Genomic DNA, 24336 nt, shown 5'->3' on the forward strand with positions numbered 1-24336 from the left:
ACGCATGGCATTAGGTGCTGGGCGGTATCGAAGATACAAGTATCTTAGATACTATCTCAGATCCTCTTTGAGCATGTTGTATCTGTACCATGATGCGTCTTGCAAGAAGTGTATCAGTATGTGTATTTCCGATGCATGAAAGAATGTATCGTGTACCTTAAGGCATGAGGAATGGCATCTCAGGCAAGAACATGATTTGCATGTATGACATGCATCGTGAGTTAACAGGAATGACAGTTCATGACATGCATGACCACGAGCACATACCTGTGTGGGCTAAGCTAGCAATACATTACCCGATGTGAATGACTTGACATAAATAACGTCACAGCAGTGCATGTCATATTATTCATTTCGTAGTTTATGCAAATCATATCACAATAATGACAAGCATCGACATAGTATTACAGGCCGTGAAAACCATGTTATATCATCCACGTTGTGAATACGTGTTATGTCATGCATGCTACTCATAATATGCCATGCATGTTACGAATGCATGTCAGTCTTGACGTCTCATATACATACCCTGATATGATAAACAAATGACCACGATGGCAACACGACTCAATAAAATATTTGATCATCACATTCTTGAAATTGATGCCAAGAATAGCATTTGATGCCATGCATATTGTTATTATATCAGTGTAAAAGTGGTGTAGTTGAAGAAACGACAAATGACTCCTACGGCACCAAGACGGCGTAGAGGCCCGTTCACGCTAGGCCAACGCGACGCCGATTAAGGTCTGCCGACTGTAGGCGACAGCGCTTTACGTCTCATCGGCACCCCTGTCCAGCTGCACCGACGTCAACAGCCTGCAGACAGATCGCTGATCGCCGTGTCGGCAGAGGTTTATGCGCGTACTGCAAAACTGTTCGTTAAATATAGTAACTAAACTAAACGTGCTATATGAATACACTCTATTACTTCCCTCTAGATCTGACACTGTAAAAATCGCGGTTGTGTACCTAGTGCAGCTAACTTTCAACTAAATCCTTCTTCGCGCCTAAGCAGCCACTTGGAACGATGGTATGTGCCACGTCCACGCACAAAGTATGGCTTTCAAACATTAGGTTATTGCTTGTCGAAGACAAAAAATGAATTAAAAATTTCTTAAGCAAACGTTTGTACACTCTCTAACACTTCTGTTTCAATCATGCTATGGCAAATATGTTCACAGTTAAATTTCACTTTTCGTAAAATATGTTTTCTGTGGATATCACGTTTTCTAATTTGACACCGACGTTGAAATGTATTTCTTTTGTTGCCATGCTGCCTTAGTGAACCCGCGTCGTGGGGCTAGTCAAGCTTTTTTTACTGCAGCTTTTTTTTTCCTCGTTCCAACCACTCATCTTAAACTCCATGTATGTGGTAAATAAGTGAACTTGAAATGAACTTGAACGTAACGACCATACACGACTGAACATGGCACGACGCCTTGTCCGAAGTGGCACCGCTTTGGATCTATCGAATTGCCGCCCTGCACTTTTTCGTACCATCGATCCCAACCTGCACGACGTTTTGAGTCGGCCGATGATGCTTCCACAACAAAGTATTGGTGACAGCGCTGCTTCCAAGATGCATTCTCGATTCCTTGGCCCATTAGGCCTAACATAGGCGGCTGTAGACCGCTTCATTGGCGAGGAGGAACGTAGCCTCGAACAACCGCGCAGTGACGCCCTATTTCGCGAACTGGTATGTTCGAATGGCCGTTTCTCCCAGCAGCAGCTTCTAAGGGTAGCGGTGTCATTGTGAATTAGTTCGGTTCTTGCGTGTTTCATCTGTTATTGCTGCGATTTCGACCGACTCAGTCGCAATGGGTTACTATTATGCTTATTCGATGCAAAAGTATTTCTCGGAAGCGAACGTGAACTCCCTCTACAGCCGCACTGACTCCATAGAGTCCAGCATTGCCGGCGTAAACAAAAATCAACAGGAGCCCTCAACTTCGTCGGGTGTATGTTCAAGTTTTTTTTTTTTTTTTTAGTCAGCGCCCGGCGACGAACTCGGCACCCATAATCAAACTGGGATGGAACCGAAACGTGCGTCGCTGAACTATAGTCGCTGAACTATAGGGCCAATGGACAAAATAAACCGTTTTTTCGTACACGCACTATAAAGTTATTCTGTTCAAATGTGCTCTAGGATTATCATTCTTAGCCACCAACTTGCAGGTGAAAGTTGAACAGGGACGTATTACGAAATATTAGATGCCAACGAAGGCAAGGAACGTGTGTTATTTGTCGTTCAGCAACGAAAACCGTACCTATCACGTACCACGCGCCTGTAGTTCACAAGAGCTTTCCCATGATTCTGAATCTTGGAACCAAGCTGTGTGGCCGATGCCGCCCAACGCGTACTGCATTACTTGCTGCTGCGCGCCTGTTGCAGTGGTGAAGTTGTTCTGTTTTCAGCTCTCTCGAGTCGGCGAGGCGGCCTTGCAGAGGCACCACTTGACACCCACGAGTAGGCACACTCTTAACGCATCGCGTGCGTCTGGTTCATCACGCTATATTCGCGGCCACTGTCTCCAGGTATTTTATCGACTACTCCATGTTAACTGCCTATCCGGTGGAGTTTCTTTTTTACAGCTCTTTTTTAAAGCGTTGCTTTCTTTACCTTTTGTCTCAACTTTCTGGGAGCTGCTGCTGCTGTTGTGGCCTAGGGACCCTGTAACGTAAAACTATTCTAATCTGTATTTATTGCAATCTCCTGAGGCCAAATTGACGCTGCCACGGACGCAAGCATAGGGCGGTAACAGTTGTCAAAAGCTCAAAGTCCGTTCTCCTTCAGAGGATGTCACTTTCTTTTGCTTTCAAAGCGAATAGCATTGCCTATATTGAGCAGTTTTTCTTATCCAATTGGCTGAGACGAGGCGAGGAGCTCGCTCAAGTGGAGGGAGTACCGATGGGGCCGGGCTGGGCCGCGCCAGCACAGTGAAAATAAATAACCGGATGAGTAGGTTGGTGCCGGCGTCTACGACAGATCCGCTTCCCCTTACTTAGCTTACGGTGGCTGGGCGAAAATCGCGGTGGCGCGCAACGGAAGGTTAGAAATGCCGCCAAAATGGATCCTCAGTAAGACGAATTGGCAGGGCGATATTGCATACGTGCCGAAAGCTATCAGTAACGTTATACTGCGAAACAATTTTTTTTGTACTCAAATAAATCCATGCTTCATGGTAGCTTCGAGTAGTGAGCGCGACAGCGATCGGCGGATGGCCATCTTCTATTCCTTTCATGAAGGGGCAGCTTCCGGCTATTCAGGAAAAAAAATTAGTTGTTTTCGGCATATTAATGCATCTTTAACTCGTACACGTCACTGTGACGCGCTGAGTTTTCTTGGTTTTCTGACATCGCGTGACAGGCAGGTGAAGTGGGTGCAGCCCGAAAACTTTTCACCAATAATCCCAGGGTTAATGGACAAAAGGAGTCGAATCAGAAGTAACAATGTTTTTGTTCGTTCCACTGATGCATAATTAGTGTGTATGCGCCATATCAGATGCGGATCCATCGCGGTTTTCGTGACGCCGCGTGACAGGCAAAGGGGGGGGGGGGGGGAGGATTGAGAACAGTTTTTGACCAATCTGAAGGGCTGATTGAAAAGTTTGAATAGAAAAGTTTGGAATAGCTTTACGTTGCAGCGCCGCAAGTCACCTTCACGCGGTGATTTCTTGTGGCTTTCTGACGTGTCGAGACAACCAGGCGAACTAGGCGCAGCGCGACGACGTTTGTCCAACAGCAATTGGTGAAAAGGCACCTGCTTTACTAAGGGCAAAAAAAAAAGCGTCGAATCAAAAAATATTTATTTGAAATTCATTAAATAGTAATCGCTGTCCACATGTATGAAACGGGGCGTTTCTGTGGTTTTAGTGACGTCACGTGACAGACAGGTGCGGTGGGGCGTGGGTAGAAAATTTTTCGAGCAATCGTGGACGTCTTACTGCAGAATTGGAACAGAATTTTTTAGAACAGGTTTACGAGATAGCACTCTAGCTCGCGCATGCCTCTGGCTTTCATGCTGCATTTGCAGATGACGCTCGCCTTCGCGCATCCCGACCGGCGCCTGCGCGGTTGTGCGTTTCTCAGGTTGTGCGCATTGCACGTGCTGGGCTTGCTTTCCTATGCGAGAAAAATGCAGGTGCTGGGCTGTGGAAGTTGTATGCTGGGCTGTGATAGCCTAAATAATACACCACATAGATATTGTAGATTATTGTAGATAGCTTGAAGAGAGAGCTTAGAGCGGGTGTCTCTGCCGGTAGCGTTGGTGAAGAATCACGCTGTGCTTCCGCGTCCGTATGACGAATGTCCTAACGCTCCTTTCCAGCACTAGAATGCGCAACAGCAGTTCCCTTGCTTAGTAGACGTTGTTGAGAAAATGTTCCTCTGTATATTTCTGCCGTGACAGGTTGTGCCATGTGAGACAATGATAATGGTCAGTCCTATCAATGATTATGAACAACGACGCACAACGCCTCAAGCAAACACGCCTCCCTGTGTGTTCTGTGGATTACGCAGACAAACAGCAGTGGTGCCCGCAAGGTAACGTTTAACATCTACTCACCACTGTCATATTGGACTAAACGCTGAAGAAATTACACATTCGCCGGCAACATTGATAGGCGCCTTTGATAGCGTCTGGCATGATGCCGTGCTGTTTTTTCTCCGCAGATAGGACGGTCGTCCTCCGATGTAAGCATGGGGACATCTCGGCTCGCCCTTCCATCGGCAGTCCCCAGGGTTCGCCTATTAGCCCCCTGCTCTGGAATCTGGTAATTCACTCTTTGCTAAGTCTCCCGCTACCCGAGGGCGTTCATTTACAGGCTTACGCTGATGACACCGTTGTGTTGCTCTCCGGCTCGTCGCGGTTGCATTTGCAGGATTCAGCAGAATCGGTATTAACCTTGATTTGCGATTGGGCTCGGCAAAACAAGGTCAAAATTAGCGAGTCAAATCCTTCTTTGTCTTCTTCAACAACGGGCACATTGGTACATCTAAGCGCCGTCCGTCTATCCGATTGGATGGCGCCTTTCTAAAACATCAGGACCACATTAAACTCCTCGGCATGGTCTTCGATAACAAACTCAACTTTCACGCCCATGTTGATTTTCTTAAGACAAAAGCCGAGATATTGGTTACTCGATTACTAAATTTCGTCCGCATGTATTTTATGCTGCGCCCAGTTCTTTTGCATCGTTTATATAGACAAGTTCTGCTGCCTGCGATTGCATACGCTTCCCCTGTATGGTGGCCGCCTTTTCCGACAACACATCTGCAGACGCGTGTCCTGTCGGTGCAACGATCGTTGTTGATCGCATTAACCGGCGCCTACCATACCACCCGGACTTCCGCCCTCCAGATCTTAGCCCGCTGTCCGCCTCTTACGATTGACCTGGAACGCCTCAATGCGGAGTTCTCTTTATTCACGCACCGCCAGGTCACGCACTTTGGGTGCGACACGTTTCACCCTACCGAGGTTGCCTCTTCCTTTACTCGTTGGGCCCACCACCCACGCGAAACCTGCCGGTTTATGTTCACGCGGCTCTCCCCCGCAGGAGCTGCTCGCATCGCCACCCGCTCCGCTTTCCACGTCTATACTGATGGTGCGTACACGAGTACTTCGGCGGGGGCGGCATTTGTTGCATTTTACCCGGCCGGTCGTTTGTCGGTCGTCCGTAAATTCCGGGTCATCAACGCAACATGTGCGTACAGCGTCGAGGCTGTCGCCTTCGCCGAGGCGCTCGCGTACATAGTGTTGTTACCGACCAGCGCTCCAGTCCATCTTTATACTGACTGCCTTTCCTTATTGTCCACCTTGTCGCATCTTCGAGACGCTGACTCCCGGATATGGGCACTTCAGCGGACCCTCACCTTGCTCGCTCGTCAGGGCCGGCGGATTTCCCTACACCACGTCCCTGGACACCGGGGCGTCGTGGGCAACGAGTTGGCAGACACTGCTGCAACGTCTGCGGCTCGCACGGGACTCCTCCGCGTTGCGGCGGCGTCAGTTAATACGGTGCGCGCACGTTTTCGACGCATCGCGTGGTTACAATGGAGTGGCTACAGGCAGCGCGAGGGGTCTTCCACTCACCTATACCCCTGGGTTCCGGGTGTCGACGATATCCCAGGCTGGTTTCCACCTAATAAACTTCTCTGCCACTTATTTACCGGCCATGGTCATTTTATTTCCTATCTTTACAGATTCAACCTACACACGTCCAACGTGTGTACGTGTGGCGCTGTGTGCGCGGACGTCTCACACTACTTTACCACCTGCCCGAACACTGTGCACGTCGTTCGGGCATTGTGTGACGACGCTCACGTGCAGTCGTTGTCTCCAGCCAATTAGGCGAGTCTATTGCGGTCTTGCCGCTCACGAGCTTTACTTCTGCGGCTCGCGCGCCTGGCCGTCCTTTCTGTTTCCCCTTCCTCTCCTCCTCCTTCTCGTACTCCTGATGGTTCATAACTCGGCCATATCATTTCTTCACTATCTTCATTCTTTTCACTCATGTTGCTTTTGCATGTTTGCTTCTGTCAACTGCACTGTTTCAGCCTACAATTGGCGGGGCTTCCCCGTGTCAGCTGGCTCTAGCTACATGCCTCATCACTCATTTTGCTAGCTTCTTTCTTTCTGTCCTACGCGGCTCCGCCTTTTCCCTTCCTACATGATCCTCTCTGGCTCTTTGTGTGTACTCCGGCCTTTCTCACTCTCTTGTTAGCCACATGTGCAGGCATTAGCATCGGCTCCTCGTGCCTGGCCTTCATTCCTGGATGTCTGGGAGATTCCTGCTCTGCTGCCCACACCTCCAATCCTCGGCCTACTCGTGCCCCTGGCGTTGGTCCTTGCACTTCTAGGCGCCTGCTGCTCCCGTCCTGCTGTCTTCACCACCGACCTCCAGACGTCATCGCCGTCACCATCACATGCCCTCCCGTCTCAACACGCACTTCTTGGACGTACCTGGACTGGGTAGCAGCTCAAGTCGTTGGCTTCGTTTACGCCACCTCCTCTTCCCGCCCCTTCGTGTGACCATCTTGCGGGTCCTGCTGTTCACCTGTTTGCCTCCGGCCTCCCATGGGCAGTGACCGGTTCGACTTGCAGCATCACTGACCTGCCGGGCGGGCCTACCGTGGAGCCGGCTTGCGCGTGCTCCTTTGCTGTACTGAATAAAACTCGCCCGTGCTGCGGATAGCAGCCGGAGCGGTGGGTGGGTGGCTGCGGGGGGGTTTGTTGGTTTATTCGTTAAGGAGCACAATTCTCAATCTGCGCTTAGCTACTTCTCTTCTTTTTCATCCTCAGTCATTCTTCTCAACTTCTCCAGGCTTGCCTCCGTTTTTTTTTACTAATTGGCTTTTCCACAAATTCTCTTTGGGATGGCATTAGCCTCCCCTATTCATTTATTTTGATTGGTTTATGCCTGCCATACCTAGCTGGTGGTGCGGGCTTCCCCACTTTATTTTTCTTTCTCTTTCTTTTATGGGGACACACAAAGCTAATTATCGTGAGTCAAAGCAAATAGCATACAAAGCATTGCTTACATCGATACCCAAAGTGCGTGGGATCCACATAATTTTCTAGTGATGGATGTCCTTGCACCAGGTAAAAAGTGCTTCGAAAATTGTGCCGGGAAAATTTTAAGGGCATCTCAATTCAGTTATCAGAATTGAGATATACGCTGGAGCACTACAGAGCCCGACAAACGGAAAAATCTCCATTTCTTGTTCTCGTACATTTGTCTGCATGGATAAATTGTCGGGTTACTTACTTAGTGGAAGCGTAATCCCCTAGCATGCAAACAACTAAAGCTATGACCTGTGGTAATTGAGGGCGGCCTTCTCGGCTTCTACTCACTGTGGTACTAAGGTGCTATTCTGGCAACGCTATTTTGTACTGATGCCTCTTTCTGTCCGAATGCCTTATCGAAATACGTATGAATCGAAAAAGGCGTTGCTACAACATAACCCTTGGCATCGGCGACTTCCGCCACGTTGTTCAATTCATCACCTTCGCAGTTCTGATTGGCCTAGGGAGCTGCTAATTGTCTCTCGATAGCTGAAAATGCCGCTATTACAGAGTTCGACAGCATAAGGGAATTTGCCGGCGTATAAAATAGCACCCCTGGCTTCGTTAACATCCCGCAAACGAAAAATCTCACCGATGGTCATCTCCTTCATCACAGATAAGGAAGACAATGGAAAACTCGCGTGACGTCTCTAGCGAAACAGAATCACAGGCAAGGTGCCATCTACATCACCTCATGATGATGGTGATTGTGTTTTTACGTCACAAGGAACATTTCTGGTGAAAGAACGCCGAACACTTTGTGCAATGAGATGAGAATGTATGGTTCATGAAGTCGAGCATGTACCATGCCAGTAAAGCGGCCGAAAATTGGTCATCGTCGAATTACGACATATTGTCGTACAATGTAATGGCGGCATTTTGATACAATTACAGAGGTCGTAGCAGCCATCTCAGCCTATCAAAGAACACAGCATAACAAACGACAATATTGCGGGACTTGTCAAAGTCCAGATTAATAACGTGTCCTGTTTTATCAGCCGCCACGTTTTTTTTATTGTACTCGGCCACTTTCTCTCATTGTGGAGTTTCAAGGCACTCCTCCTCCCCTGGGAGAGACCCAATATTGAGACACTCCAAAGGCACCTAGATAGCACAAGGTCTGTACACTCTGTTTTGTGAGGTCAGGCTAATAGGGCGGACTGCCATACAATCTAATAGGAATGCTGCTGAGAAAGCCGCGTTGATCTTGACACTCCCGCTGTCGTCACACCGGGCTTGGTAATCAAAATTTCGGTCCTACCAGCATGACGTCATAAATCAGAGTACGGGCCGTGTGATGTCTCGGTGGTGTTCAGCACCCTAGCCTTCATCACCGTGCCTCTACCGCAGCTTCTCCTTTCTTCTGACTCCGGTCGATGACAGGAGTAGCCGGGCAGCACAGATAAGCGCCAGCCGGCCGGAACGGTTCTTTAGCACGGCCTTTCTTTGCACAACATTGCAATCCTTCACCTTGTGGCGAAAGCATATCAAGCAAAAAACATGCTCTCGTACATCTTCTTTTCGGGCAGAATCACCAGACAAAGGGAGCTGAGAAAGGCGTACGGAGATGACAGCGCTATCTGCCTGGCAGCGCAAGCTGAGAAGCAACTGTGCCCTGCCAGCGTGCTTGCTTCTCTTGGTGGCATTAAATATCTCGAAAATGCCGAGTTATGTACGAGGTCTGTTAGAAAAGTATCCGACCTTTGGCTGAGCAAAAAAAAAAAAAAAACTGGCATAACTGGAGCGTTGGAAGCCTAATCACCCTCACAGTAGTCTCCTTGGTACTCCACACACTTCTCCCAGCGGTGCTGCCGTTGTTGGAAGCATTGTGAGAAGGCCTATTTCGGAATTAAGTTTAGCTCAGCTATCGTTGTAGCCACAATGTCCTCTCTTGTCTGAAATCGCGCTCCTTTCAATGGCCTCTTGATTTTGGCCAGAAGTTGCAGGGGCGATATCAGGAGAGTAAGGAGCCTGTTGAACTACAGGAGTCTGGTTTTTTGCTAAAAACGTCTGAATGAAGTGCGAACAATGTGCCGGAGCATTGTCGTGATGGACGGGCCAATTTCCTGTTGACCACAACTCCGGTCTCTTGCGCAGCACAGCATCGCGTTAGGCGACGGAGTACATCCATGTAGTACCTCTTCGATGTTTTTTTGACCTTGTGGCGCGTACGCGTGGTGTACCACACCGCAGGAGTCAATGAAAGCAGTCAGCATCACTTTGACATTGCCGGGCATTTGGCGGCCCTTCTTTGGTCTGGATGACGTGGAATGCCACCACTGTGACGACTGGGATTTGGGTTCCGTGTTGTACCCGTGCACCCAAGACTCGACACCAGTAATTATGGTGTTCATGGAGTCGGGGCCACTGTTTGTGGAATCTAGCATATCCTGTGAGATTTCAAGACGAAGTTGCTTTTGCTCCACCATGAACAGCTTCGGCACGAATTTTGCCGCAACTCTCTTCATGGCCAAATGTTCGGTCATAATGGAATGTGCAGGAAAAGTGCTGATGCCCACCTCTTCAGCAATTTCGTGGACAGGGACACGATGGTCCCGCATCACCGCAGGGTTCACTTCGCCAATGCACTGGTCATTTCGGCATGTTGATGGCTGAACGGAGCGCGGCTCGCTCTCCAACGCTGTGCGGCCGTCTTTCAAACGGCTTTATCACTCCTTAATCTGTGTGCTGCTCAAAGCATCGTCACCGAAAGCAGTCTGAATCTTCCGAATGGTTGCCACTTCGCTGCCGCCCAGTTTCTGGCAAAATTTGATGTAGCTCTGGGGCGCTATTCTGGACATTCCGCCATTTTCTTCGGTGCGTGAAGTAGGCGCGACGCAAACAAAATGGCGCTGGTGGCCCAGTTTTGCTTACGTAACGTGACGCCAACTTGACGTTTCGCCTAAGAAACTGAAATGAAGGCACTGAATGTAGCGTTATCGGTAAAGCAAAACAGTTTTCCTCCGCAGTAAAAATAAAGCAGCTATCTCAAAGCGTATGATTGTTCCGTCGAAAACGCTTCGCGCTTCCGTCGTCTGCTGCGTACAAGCCGTCGTCTGCTTCAATAGCTAGGATGCGTGTCCCCGGAAAATGCAATGAGTCATCGTATGTTGGCGCCAATGCCCTTGTTTTCTTGCTTGAGACAACATACGCGACCTACCAGTGGTGATGCGCGCACGTTCTAGGCCACGTTATCGCTATTTCGTGAAGCGCAAGTGACTCAGCCCGACTCGGCTGGCTCAGAAACGGCCGAATATCACCGATAGCGTTGCGGGCGCCAGAGATAACCACTAGCGCGACGCAAGCGCCGGCGCTGCCATCTCTTGTTCATTTCGCTGGTTACTCGCACCGCGGGAGGAAACTTCAAGGCGCCACCTTGCGTACATTTCTTTTTATAAATTAGAAAGAGGCCGTTGTCATAACGTATGATTGTGCGAAAAGGCATTAATCTCGATTACAATACAAATGCAGCAGTGAAAAGTGGACAACATTGCTGAAAGTTTGCTATATTCAACCAATATTATTTCGTATAAACGCGTTCTTTTAAAAAACGATGGCCCCAAACACAAATGCCAACACCACCCGAGAGCGATGCAAATACTATGAGCACGCGTTATGAACAAAAGATTTTCGTGGCGCCAAATGACGGGGAAAATGTGGCGATACGCATTCCTCTCGGCTGCCATTGCATATGGCTGCCCATTAGCATAATTCGCGCGGCTCGTCGCAGCAAGAATTATGGCGGAAAATCTCAGCAATGGCGGCCCAGCGCAACGTCACGCATCGTCAAAATGACGATTACGAAACAGCCCTTCCTGTGACGCTCCTCACGAGATATTCCTTCAGCCAATCAGCAAGCTGGCATGGCGCATATCTTGGATCGCCACCACATATTCGCGCAATTGCAGATGCATTGCACTGGCTTCTGCACGCTACCACTCACATTCTTTTTGAAGCGCTAACATCACAATATATCTGCCAAGGACCAAAAAAATGTATTAGTTCATAAAATTTGCAGCTCCACGTCACGTTTCGTCATCTTGATGAAAACGCAAAATTGCATTTTGCAATACTTCCGCTTCCCGGCACAAATTTCAGAACACGTGACCTTTCGACAGCCAATCAGAGAGTAAACATGGCGGATAATGGCGGCCGTGCAGCCGCCATGCGTGTCCAGAATAGAGCCCCTGCTCTATCGTTCCGCCATTTTCCTTGCCATAAAAAAACAGATAAGAGCACTGCGCACAACATCACTCAAACTCTGCATCCCAGCGAATGACACTATCCCTAGGCGGGAAAAAAGTTCGCGTGTGCGCACGAAGGTTCAAGGTGGGCTGATGCAAGCGCGCTTGATTCATATCTATCAGGTGTTCGCAAAAAATAGGGTCGGATACTTTTCTAACTGACCTCGTATACCCATCGACAGCGCACATCTGCCACGCTCTAGAATCGCTTGTCAGGGGCGCAACTTGTCGAGTTATGGACCATGTGCCATTAAGGCTTCAAAATGCACATCGCCCACGCTCTTGAATCCCTTGTCAGGGGCGCAACCTGTCGAGTCATGTACCGTGTGCCATTAACGCTTCAACGCGGACGTTGTCGCTCAGAATTTGTGTCCATAAAGTCACTGTTTTAACGTCTAATTGAACGGGTCAAGAAGTGGACTGTTGGGCTGCTAAACCAAATGATGTCAGACCTTCCCAGACTGCGTCCACTACTTTTTTATGTTTGAATATCACACAAAGACAAATAAATAGCAGTCCTGGAATATTTTGCACACAACTTATACATGTGTCATTCATCTTCTGATCCAATGTTTAATAAATCGAAATCAGTACAGACGCGCATAAAAGATTGCTAACAAACATTTAGTGGGACATATTCTAATTTAATGTTTCGACCGGGGCCTGGTTTTGAGTCTTTCTCAGCTCTTGATAAAGGCCGGACTGCGGCCGTAATGTTGTACTAGGCGTGTGTTAAATATATTTACAGGGTACTTAGAACGCGTTCTGCAGCAAGGAAGATGGAAGAGATCCCGCGCGACATCAGCGTGCGTCATCTTCTGTACTGGACTCCGCTTCGTCTCTGGCGGTGCTTCGTGACATGACCCCCGGCGGCGAAGGCACCGTTCTGGTGCTTGCTAGATCGTCCAAGTGGTATCGCTTGAGGCAGGTAAGGCAAACGGTATCGGTCAAAGGTCGAGAGTTGGTGGAATCGAGAGGCGTGGTTTCGTGTGAAGTCGGTCACTTGGCGGAACACATGGTGCAGGCCACTAGAATAGGCGAAATCAACTTTTCGCAAAGGCCAACTCCCCGTGATGGTGTCCAACGAAGGTGAAGGACCATAACATCAGGGTTGAAGCGAACATTGGGGCAGCGGCCATCATAGAAGCGTCGTTGCTTTTCCTGTGAAGCGTTAAGGCGCAGGCAGGTAATAAGGTGTGCCTCCCCTACTAGAAAATCCTATTTGTTTTCAAACGGGTTTCATCAAATAGGGTTATGGAACGGGACCCCGTTTGATCCTATTCAGTCCTGACCTGTTTAAATCCTGCTTATTCCTGTTTAAAACTGACCCGTTTAAATCCTGTTTAAACCTGACCCGTTTAAATCCTGTTTAATCCTGACCCGTTTAATCCCGCCCTATCTAACCCAGACCTGTTTGCCCCTGTTCAGACCTATTATGCGAAGCATATTACGAGAGCTCAACCCAGCTCCTCAGGCGCGGCGGTGTCGCCTTCAATACCACGTGACACCGTGACGTCACGACAGAGGAGAAACGGGGCTCCAGCTCGCGCCGTCGCGGCGGTATATAAGCAGCTGCGCTTGCCTCTGCTAGACATTCACGAGGTGACATGCCTCCTGGAGACAGAGCTGCTCGTTGGAATGAGACGCGAAGGTTGCGGCGTGCTACAGAGACTGTTTCTAGGTGGCTTTGCTACGGCGCAGCGACTACGCGCCCCGCATCGGACGCGGTGAGCGTCGAGCAGCGCAGCGTTCGGCGCGACAACGAAATGTGCGCCTGAGCAAGCGCCGCATGCCTGAGCCGACGCCGACGACTTTTCTGCGACACGAGCTCCTTAACGCTGTCGCGTTAAAATAAAGGCTAGTATGCTTCGCATCCTGGGCTTAACTTTAGCTAAGCCACATCATTTTTTTTGCTACATTCATACCAGGTCCTTTCAGAATGGATTGATGTTGCTTAATATAATTTATTCTTTACACCTATTTTGTACACTTGTGTATTTGCGATCAGCATTGAAGAGAAGTAGATCTGCATTAGGCTCGCAACAAGAATGCCACTTTCATATGTAGGTTTGCCTGGTACATTGCTTGATACGAAGATGAACACAATTTTCGGCATAAATTGATTAGCACTACCAACACCGATGTGATAAATCATGAACAAGTTTTGTATGACCCACGAGTACGTTCTCTATGTATGACCTACAAGAAAATGCACCCTGAAGAAGGCTGTACCTCATTTTCATATTTACTACAAGTATGCAAATGTAATTCTGGCAAGTTTAGTATATGTTTGATTACTTGTACTCGTCTTAATGCAGTGCTTTTTGCTGTAATGGTTTGTTCACAAATCCACAGTAAAGCGTAATTTTGGGGTGAAAAATGTCAGGCAAAGTACTGGCATGTACTTGTAAGTGAAAAAGACAAGTATGCTTTACGTAGGTATTTCTGTACACCCACTTGAGCTTTCATTAATCCTGAAGTCCTCCGGCCTAAATAAAAGCATGTCATAAATGTCCCAAGCATTGTTTATTGGACCTTCTAACGGTATTTCGATGCATTCAGTCTGCCGAGAGAAGACCGCTGGAGTGGGTTGCTTGGGTGAGAGCGAGCAGGGCACCTGAAAAAGTAAAGCCAATAATTCATCTTGACAAATCGTGAGATTTGTCTTTGAATTTATCTCTAGCAAAAGGTTAGCACATAGGCAAATTTGCCTATGTTTTCACAGATAAGAAAGGTTCAGCATTCCGGTCATAGAAGATAATGAATAAATCTTTTTGAAAAATATGTGATTTCATCCACTGCCTATGTTTCAAGGGAACATGGATTACTGTGGGACAATAAGGTGTCATGTTTAGCAGGCGATAGAAGCAAGTCTTATAGGAAAAAGATGGACACATCGTTTGATTAACAATAATTACTAGTATTGAAGCAACAGAATACAAACATGAAATACCTTTAAAAACAACACCGACAGGTTGAGATAATAAATTATTCAGAAACTAAACCCTTCTGCCAGCAAAATACCGTAGTGTACTGGCTTTGACATTGCGCTGCTCAGGCAGAGGGCATGGGATTGAATCCCGGCCACAATGGCTGCATTTAGATGGCAGGGAAATGCCAAAACCCCTATGCAAGGTCTATTGGGTACACGTTAAAGGAGACTAGGTATCCTGCCAACTTCAAGTTATAAAAACTGGGGTAAATTTCGAGATAAGCAAACTCACAAAAGTACAAGGCCATGCGAAGACCGTATAAAGCCTTTTAAGGTAGGTGCCAGCAGCCGCTAAATTTCTTGCAAAAGCGAAATATAGCAGAAGCGGTATTTTTCCGTAGATCACTTTTGCAACGTATTTTACAATTTGACACCCTACATGTTGGAAATCTACGGGAAACAGCAATTCTGGCACAGATCATAGCAAACACTGTTGCACTAGGTATACATAGACACATAATTATAGGTAAAGTCGCCGACTGATTTTCCGGACATGATTACTCGGTCTGCTTCACGGCACTGCCATTCTCCCCATGGACCATAATGTATAACAACTTCCGAAAATTCGGACGCCTTGCAACCTCTCGTCTGATTTTTCGGACACTCCTTGAGCCAACTTGATCGAGAGCACCATGCACCGGCTCTGACCGTTGCATGGTTCTACTTGCTGAACGCATTTTTGGTTTGAACGGAGCCTCCTTGCTGCCCCACGAAGTGGCGCTACTGCAAATCCCTGCTCATCATCATCGTTTCTGCCTGGTTTGTAGCTACAGCAGTTCCGGTCTCAGCTTAGTATGCGATGTCAAGACAATCCAGCAACTGATTTGTTTGTTTCTTCGTGCACGACGCTGCAAGTAGGCCAGGTTTTTTGTTTGTGCAACTGATGTCGGCGTGACGATGTTTGACAAAGCAAGGTGGGCCAATTCATTTCACTAATATTTAGAATAGCTACCTGTAAGCACCACCTACCTTTCAACAACATTTGCAAAGCAAAAAACCTCATCCTGAAAATCTGCACATGAAGACATCGGTAGCATGATCAGAGTGGGGCCTCAAGATAATTCGGCAAGCCAAGAAATTACTGACAGCACGAGTGCAATCATGCCAACAGGAAATCAGTGGCTGAATAATGCACCTTCTACCACTTGGTAGACAGTGCATTTTCGCAAGGCCCTAACTACGGCAGATCATTGTTCAGGAGTTCCCGAATGCACAACTCTATGCCATTTTCACGCTGACTCTAGGGAAGCACCTCTGCACAATTGCAAGAAAAAAGCTAGATGCGCCAAGAGAAATGAGCCCACTCAAGCTATGGAAGTTATGTTTACCTTGTCTTGCTACAACTACTCTAAACCTAAGACTGCTGTTTTGCACAAGGGAACAAACGTCAACATTGGTGCCTCGCCCAACACAAGTTGTCTGCGCCGTAGAAGGTGCCATCAGTCTGCCCACAGATGAGGCCCACACCAGTGCTGTCAGTGTGCTGTACAAATTGCAGAAGCACTGCCTACAAGCTTGTGTGCCTTAGTGTGATCGCAATAATGAACGAAAACCAACGAATCAAGTTTGTTTCGTGCTGAGAACAGTTGCCTCATGCTAGATTTTCCTACAATTCTTTCTAAGCACAGATAATGCGTGGTTTGTTGTGTAGACATGTAAATAATGAAAAGACCTGCATCACTATCTCTGAAAAAAATCATGTAAGAAAGCACGTACCAGTACACAGGTGCAGTGTCTATCACATACCATTTCATGCAGTAGAGGCTACATCGGATAAACCGGCCAATGTATAAATGACTGGCAGCGTGAGCAAGCAAACTTGATGCGTGGGTCAGTTAGCAGTGGTAGTGCACTACTCTCGGTGCAAATGCACCAATGTTTGAAAGCTGCTTGATCGTGACAAAATATAAAGACAAAAGCGCTGGAGAGATATCTGAGGCTTTTCTTATATGTATGACGAGGAACCTAGCACTAGCTCCCCATGCAGAGAATTGCTAGACAGTGAGACTGCTTCTTATCATTGTAAAACAAGTGTCACACTCACCATGTGATGCGTCCTTTTCGTTTCTGTGCGAACAATATGTATTAGATCTATTCTCCCCCGTTCACCTTTTGCACAATATTACTGTGCGAGCTATAATACTGAACTGTTAGTAGCACTCTGTCCTGTTGCCTCCTTTCTTTCCTTGTGAATTGTGCGCTAAATACGGCTTTTTTTGGTGAAAGAGTGCTAGTTTAACGCATAAACTAGCGCCATGGCACTTTGCAATATAGGACTGTTATAATTCTCTAAAAATATGTCCATGCAGAACAGTGTCAAAAGAACACCTTAAAGAAAGAACATGAGTGTATCTATCATAAAGACCAATCCTTGTCTTTTTTCCTTAACATAATTTTCAACACCGCTATTGAAGTACAAGCTCACCATATTATATCACCTTGTCAATGAAGCAAGGCACAATGGCGCCCAACTGTCGCGGGACCAACTTGGATGTGGAGATCAGCGCAGATCAGCAACATAGCACGGTCTGCTTACACTTCTTCTCCAGGTCCAGCCATACCTACAGCAGTTATAAAACAAGTGAGCTTAGAATCACAAGCGAAACAATATAAAACGTGACACTGAACAAAGCAACTTTCGTTAGGCATAAATAGGATCGAAATGCTGACATTATGCACATAAGTAACTTCACTTTGAGCAACAAAGCATCCAATTTAAGAAACATTATATGTATGAGCTATCTATGTGAGCAAGATTAATTGAACGCCTTCTATTTGCTATACCCCTCCCCTTATGCATGGATGTCTCCCTGATTGAGTGAGCTGGGCTGATCCCAGGTATAGTGTAATTAAAGGGTGTCACTTGGTGGGCCAATCCCGATACCATTGCATGACTTGTACAATTATTTTAATGTGTATTGTAATGCTGGCCATCCTGCAGGAAATGCAACATTATAGCACCCATAAGGCTAATGGTATTACCTGATAAGGTTAACTAATAAGTGTCCCCAGAAGCATAACTCGGCATGTATACTCGAAGGCCATTATTATAAGAGAAGCAATAGCAGAGGTGAAGCTTTATCCTGTGCCATATGCAAAATGGCCGAGCACGCCCAGCTTTTGGTTACATTCTCACTTGTGACCACTGCAACAGGCTGACTGACATGCGTAACCAGCAGTTTGTAGGACCACATTTTCATAACCTGCCATTTTTTTTACATCTGAGGAGATCAGCCTCAAGCTCCATGCTGCGCTGCACTCAAGAAGCATTATAAACTGGCAACATATAAATGCTATGCTGCATGGTTTGTTGCATGCTTTAGGAATTTACTTATTTATTATACACATAGCTCATAGGCTCCAGTTGGAGTATTGCATGAGGTGGCAAGAAAACAAATTCTGAACTAACAAGGAGAACATTCAACAAAACAAGTCAGACCAAAGAAAAAAGAATAACATACTCTCATAATGGGACTATGTATCTGGCAGCTAGCATATAAAAAAGACAATTAGGAATGTTTTACTGCTGGTAGCGCTTTAGGGGATGGAATGTAGAATTCCAAGCATCATACACTTTGAAGCCACCTTTCGTGGCTTTTTGTTTTGAAGTCCTATTCTCTGTACTATTATAGAAATGAATACCCCCCTCCCAAATAAAGAAAAATATAATGCACAGTAATGTAACACAATAATGTAATGCACAACAGTGAATACTTAGAAAAATGTAATTAAGAACATGGAGTCTATGTGGGCACAGATGTTAGAAGTCTACATGAAAGCATAATAATAAAGGTGGGCAGAGCATTTATGCTTTTGTCGGGCAACCTGCAGCAAGACATACAGGTAAAAGGATATGCATGCCTCACAACACAGTCCCTAAAAATATGTCACAATAGAGTGAGTAGGTATATCATGCTTATCTACAATAGCCCCTAATTATATTTACCTCAGAGGGGGCTACCTTTGTAACTTGATCAAACTGAAGGTGGGCCAAATTCTAAATATACGATTCAAGTAGACAGAAAATGGACGTTATGAGTATGGCATCTACAGCAAAAGCGTTGTACATTATCCTTGTACATTATGTCATACCTGCCAACCTGTGAACATAATATTTTGTAAAAATGCTGAAGACACTCAATTCTTTGTTGGGGACATAGCACACATTATTTTAAAGCTTGCTCTCAGCACCCCCATTGTTGCATACACACACACATTATTAATAAAGGGAAAATCGCACATCCACCCACTCGTAGCAATTGCTACAAAAGAAACCCGTACGGATTCCTCGAAAGGAATGCCTCACAGCTGAAAAAAAAACCGTCCAGGTCTTTCCGGGACAGCCGCTTTACAATCTAAGATAACCAGGTGGCTAGCAGATGGCCGGGTGAATTCGAATTTGTCGACAACATGAAGCAAAGGCAGGGGTCTGACGTAATAGTTCTGCGGAAACGCGCAAGGTATAGAGAGGTAATTAATAAAGGGGAAAAAATATTACGTCAAACCCTTGCCTTTGCTTCGTGTTGTCAACTAATTCGACTTCGCCCTGCCATGTGCTAGCCACCTGGTTATCTCAGATGGTAGAGTGGCTGCCTTGGAAAGGTGGTAGTCCCGGGTTCGACTCCCGGACCAGTACGAATTTTTCTTCAACTCTGCGGCTTTCCTGTTGAGGAACACATACGGGTTTCCTTTGTAGCAAATGCTACGAGCGGGCGGATGTCTGATTTTCCCTTCAATAATTACTTCTCTCCACCTCGTGTGTTTGCGCAGAACTATTACATCCCACACATTATCAACCATTATTTAACTTGTCGTGCAGCACAAAAAGCAGCAGCGCACTTGAAACCAGCAACTGACAACTTTGTTTTTTTTAGATTACAGAGCTTTTTCAGCGTGTTTGCTGCTGCCGCTTTACGCTGCTTCATGAATTTATCTGACCAAACTTCCCTAAAGCAAGTGCCCCTCTGATGTTCTTGTTAGAGATATTGCATCGCTAATAATAAACCAGTACAAGTACCATTACAACTAATTTTTTACATGCATTTTAACAATGTCATGCCCTTAATCTCTCAACAGCTTTAAAACATCTTAACCAACACAACTTCATTGTCTTTCTAAAGTGACATTCAAAAATTTGGAAAATGAGCCCACATTTTTAAACCCACGAAAAATTCAGGAGAGTTTCCAAACATGGATGATACGAACAAAATCTGCAGCTCGTGTAAGTGACAGCGACTGCTTTGCACACACCTTGTCACAGCATGCATATCAGGTACTTTGCCGTGCTGTTGAGGCTGCAGAAGTGCCGCAGGTGCATATGTGGAGGTGCCTCTGGTTCACAAAACCTTGCCATCCCTAAACAATAATAAATGCTTAATTTATTGTAATCCCTGCTGAAACTGCGAACTTGTGATATAAAAAGATCACGTCATATTTTGAAAAAAGTCTCATACAACCAGTTACATGAAGCTGCAACTGGTTGTGCAAATATCTGACCGTAACATCACAGGCGGTTTAATAACACGTACATCGAACTGTAGCAAACATGAATCTACTATGAAAAGGTTCACAGAAACGTACAGCTGTATGACGTGAAATGTGAATTGTACTATCGAAAAATTCCTTAGGACATGAAAAGCGTTCCAAAACCTAATTTGTTTATGCGGCGCAACAAAGCACTGCTCCCAAAGGACGATGCGCTCAAAATTCCAACTGACCACCTCTGTTTCTGGAGAGACAATACAGAAAAGAGAAAGATTTGTGGATTAAAAAGAAACATTGCTTTTGTAATTTCGGCTTCTCTGCAAGATCGGAACCCTTTACAAGTACACGAAAACACACAGGACACTAGTACACGTCATCTGACGACACTCTATAAACAGAAGAATTTCCATACAAGCTGAAAATCTGGCCATGCGTCGACGAAGAAATCGGGTGCTATATCGCGCAGCTGTTAGCTGTGAAGACGACACATCGACGTACTACTTCTAGAAATGCCTATACTATTTCACAATGAAAAATTATGTACACAAACAGTAACTTTCTTTGCTTGAATTTTTGCGCCCATTTAGATCAAAGAACCACCCGCGCTAGCGTGCTTCATAGGTGAAAGTAAATAAACCACAGATATAGCTGTTGGTAACATGAATACGTTTTAGGGCAATTTCCATGGAACTTTTTGCTAAATGTGCACTGCGACATGAAGAACAACCGTTTGAAAAGCACATTTACAATTCTTGCGGCTTTACTCATTCGGATTCGGTTGTTGTACGGATCTTGCGATACGTACAAGAACGCACACTTCACGAACCATAGACAGGAAGAATTCGCGCAAGCGCCGGACTTACCTTTCTAGGCGTACTCGGAAACCGCTCCTTTTAGCGTCACAGGTGCCGCGGCATCGACTGCACCAACGGTCCTTCCGGCGCACACACTGTTGAATTGCAGATCAACTACAGGACGTGAGAGCACAATTTTCGCCAAATTCTTCCGTACAGTGTGATACGATGCGAGAGTGCCATATGAGATCCTTTTCGTGAGCCCGGAACAAAGAAAGTGGCGAAGGGCCATACCGTCGACATCGGCGCACCACACGAAGGATACTGCGGGCTACATTACGCGGTCCCAGGGGTTTTGTGATTCTCAATGAATACAAAATGCACCACAATTACTCTCGGCACAGCGTACACACGATCAAACAACTGCATCGGACGGCGTCAATGCAGCGCCCACTCACATGTAGCTAAGGCTGAAGACGGCAAAATAATATCACGGGTAACTTTACCGGCGCTACCTGTGCTGCCATCTGTAGGCCACCACCGAAAGCGACCGTGCTTTCGGTGATCTCATGGATGGCGACGGCGTTGTATTTCGATGTTATGCGAGTCGTACAGCGTCTTGTACGACGTGTTTCAGCAACGTTGCTTTTAATAAAAAGGACGGCAATGTGCGTATACGGCGTATAGACGTCTCACCCACTTGAATAACCCAACAGGAAATTTTCAGTCTGTCGTATATTGGGACGTTGTGACTGTCGTTCTGTTCTCTGTAGTGTGACGTCTTGTAGTCGAAAATTCTGTAGCTCCTGATCAATATTTGATTAAAAATTGACAGAGACCTCCTCAAGTATAAGAAAAATTATTAATACAAAAAAAATTAAAGTAGAAAAAAAAAGCTTTCGCACAGGATTTGAACTGCGGACCTCACGATTCCGAGACTCGCTAATAATAACGACTGCCATCCACTTAATTCCGTATGCATATAGCGGGAAAGGGCCAACAACGTCAAAACCAACCCTAAAGAATGGCGTCGATGGTACGTCGAGTAGAAGGCGGGGAGCTGGCTATACTGCAGGTTTCTTGTTGCACAGGCATTGTTAACAGGAAACGCCGAAGCGACATATCGCACGGTATGCCAAACACGGTCGTATGTCCTAGCAGCCCGGATGTGACCCCGAGAAGGAACTGCCCGAGGAGAGTTCGTAGCATATGTGTGGAAATAACAAAGACCAATACCGTCAAAGTGCATGTTATAACAGTAAAAGATGCCATCCTGCAGTACAAACGTACGCACAGAGGTCAGCGGAGAATGACGCCTCGCAAGCGGGGGTCATGGTGTTGCTATTCTGCGATGTTCTCAAACGTAGCAAGCGACAGCAGGCAGGTGTACCCGCAGCTGTCGGAAAGCTGTGGTGGGTCTACTGGATGGCGCGACAAGCAATCAGCGTCTTCGTGCAATCGGCAGCTCTTACGCGTGAGCAATCTTGGAGTCGTAAAGCCCACCTACCGAAACGTACAGTAGGATCGTTTAGGAATAAAAGCCACCATAATGCATTATGGTCGTTGATAACTTTGACTGGCCGGCCGTACAAGTACGGGTACAATTTTCCCACTGCCCAAACGCGGGTAAGGCACTCGGGTTCACTGGTAGAGTAATTGCGTTCTCCTTGAGACAGAAGACGGACGTCGTGCAACATTTCCCGCTTCCGGAATCATCTCGTCAACCTTGCGACAATTCGCATGCACTCCTTGAATATGTATATATATACTTTACAACAGAAACTTCGAAATAAATTATGTTTTACGTGCCAAGAGCACTTTATGGTTATGAGGCATGCCGCAGTGGAGGACTCCGTAAATTTCAACCACCTCAGGCTATTTAACGTGCACCGAAATCTAAGTACACGGGTGTTTTCGCATTTCGCTCCTATCGAAATGCGGCCGTCGTGGCCGGGATTCGATCCCGCGACCTCGTGCTCAGCAGCCCAACACCATAGGCACTGAGCAACCGTGGCGGGTAACGGAAACTTCTGTGGGCCCACCAGATATATAGTACGTATGCTGCATATATAGAGAACAGTAACCTTATAGTAATAAAAACAACGCAACATATTAAAACACCCCAAATGTGGATAAATATGTATGCACAGGGAACTCATCATCTGTGTATGTCTACGTAAGATACAGGGTTTTATGAATAGGGCCACATAGCGGCTGCAGAAAGGTGGGACACATGAAGGAAACATCAAAGCAGTGGCCAAATTTCAACATCTAGGATACATATAGCATGGTAACATAAAGAATACATAATGGACCGACACATCCAGAAAACATGAAAGCAGCGGCCAAATTTCAACACGTAGGAAACATAAGGAATGTTTCCTTCTGTTATCTCCAGGAAACATACAGTAAACATAAAGGACAATCGCATCTTCATGAGGGATGGCGAGGCATCCATTATACCTCCACGCTTCATTCAGCAGAGCCGCGTGCTCAACTTTACCACGTTCGCAATGATGATGGATGTATGCAGCTGAAGAGGATAACGGGTGAACATAATGCAATACTTACGCAATGCGCGTAAACGGCCAACCGGGCCGTTGGTTATGGCCATGAAATGCGTAGAGAAGGCTTTGAAAGCGAAACGCGCACAATTCCAGCGGTACGGCAGTGGCAGTGGAAGGCGTGACAAGGGGAGTGACGCGATATTTCACTGGCGAAGTTTGCTCCGGCACAATGCAGGGTCCGATAAAACGGGATTTAAACTTTTCGCATAAGCCATGCGCATTCAACTGGGTGCACAGTAACACTTTGTCTTCACGGTAGAAGAAAACAACTCAGTGGGAGGTGTCGTAGCGAGTTTTTCGATCTTGTCCACCGGCGTTGGTATTAAGGCGATAGCGGAGGCGACATCGGGGAATGCGCGAAACGAACTTATGTCGACGAGGGCGCCGGGGCATCAAAGACGGAGTCGTCGATGAGAGTAATCAATTGACGGCCACACACGAGGCGAAATGGCGAATACCCCGTAGTCCGTTGCGCGGCGGTGTTTCCAAGATTACATTATGGGGTTTTTTTGTGCCAGAACCATGGTCTGACCATGACGCACGCCGCAGTGGGGACTCCGGAAATTTGGACCACCTCGGGTTCTTTAGCGGGCACCTAAATCTAACCACATGGGTCTTCTGCGCGAAACAGAAGCAGCCCCTTCTAGAGTGAGCACATGGCGGTTAACTAGGAGTCATCCGGAAGCGTTGC

At 46.7% G+C, this 24336-nt stretch overlaps 1 protein-coding gene and 1 long non-coding RNA gene across 6 annotated transcripts in view; both read right to left on the reverse strand.

Annotated features, from left to right (window-relative positions):
* LOC139049593 (phospholipid-transporting ATPase ABCA3-like) overlaps window positions 1-24336 on the reverse strand; it is a 333665-nt gene that overhangs the window by 90923 nt on the left and 218406 nt on the right. The window lies entirely within an intron of this gene.
* Window positions 14332-21522, reverse strand: LOC139049972 (uncharacterized). The gene is made up of 4 exons (XR_011508681.1): window positions 21148-21522; window positions 20051-20155; window positions 17226-17361; window positions 14332-14425 (listed from the first exon to the last, which is right to left on the reverse strand). It is a non-coding gene; the product is annotated as an uncharacterized lncRNA (long non-coding RNA).

Source organism: Dermacentor albipictus, chromosome 9, assembly GCF_038994185.2.
Source record: "Dermacentor albipictus isolate Rhodes 1998 colony chromosome 9, USDA_Dalb.pri_finalv2, whole genome shotgun sequence".
Classification (NCBI taxonomy): domain Eukaryota; kingdom Metazoa; phylum Arthropoda; class Arachnida; order Ixodida; family Ixodidae; genus Dermacentor; species Dermacentor albipictus.